Source organism: Etheostoma spectabile, chromosome 7, assembly GCF_008692095.1.
Source record: "Etheostoma spectabile isolate EspeVRDwgs_2016 chromosome 7, UIUC_Espe_1.0, whole genome shotgun sequence".
NCBI lineage: Eukaryota > Metazoa > Chordata > Actinopteri > Perciformes > Percidae > Etheostoma > Etheostoma spectabile.
The window spans coordinates 26,557,266-26,557,896 of NC_045739.1; positions in this window are offsets into that span (position 1 = coordinate 26,557,266).

The following is a 631-nucleotide window of genomic DNA, read 5'->3' on the forward strand; positions in this document are numbered from 1 at the left end:
CAATTAATTTGCCGGAAGAATAATAATTCCTTCAGTTCCAATAGGGCTTTCGCCGCTTTCGGCGCTCGGGCCCTAATGTAATGTTAACACATATAGCTAAATAGTTCTTTAACATTTGATAACTGGGCCTGTCGTGACATATTTTTGACTACTTGTTATGTTGTCTAGGTTAAAGTCAAGTTGTCATTACAAAGACGACAGGTTGTATTGTCTAGTTCAGGGGTTGGCAACCCCCCGGCGTGCGGCTCTTTGATCCCTCTGATGAGGCTCAGCTTTTAAAAAATAATTAATATGTAATTAAAATGTATTTTATTTTGGTTCGTACAGCAAATTAAAGACATCAATTCAGCTGTGGCCTACTCAATTGCCTGTGATGAATCTAAAGACAAAGGTAATGTTAACAAATGGCGCTGTTCTGCAGGTATGTAAACTCGACTGGGCCACAAGAAAAAATGATCGAGTTGATACCACTAAAAGGCCAAACACGGGGGTAGGACGTCTGTGAGGCTGTCTTGAATTGTTTACGAGCAAGAGGAATAAACACCACCCACCTGGTATCAGTGGTTACAGACGGGGCACCGAGTATGACAGGAGCGCACAAGGGCTTTGTGGCTTTACTGCAGAAGTCGCT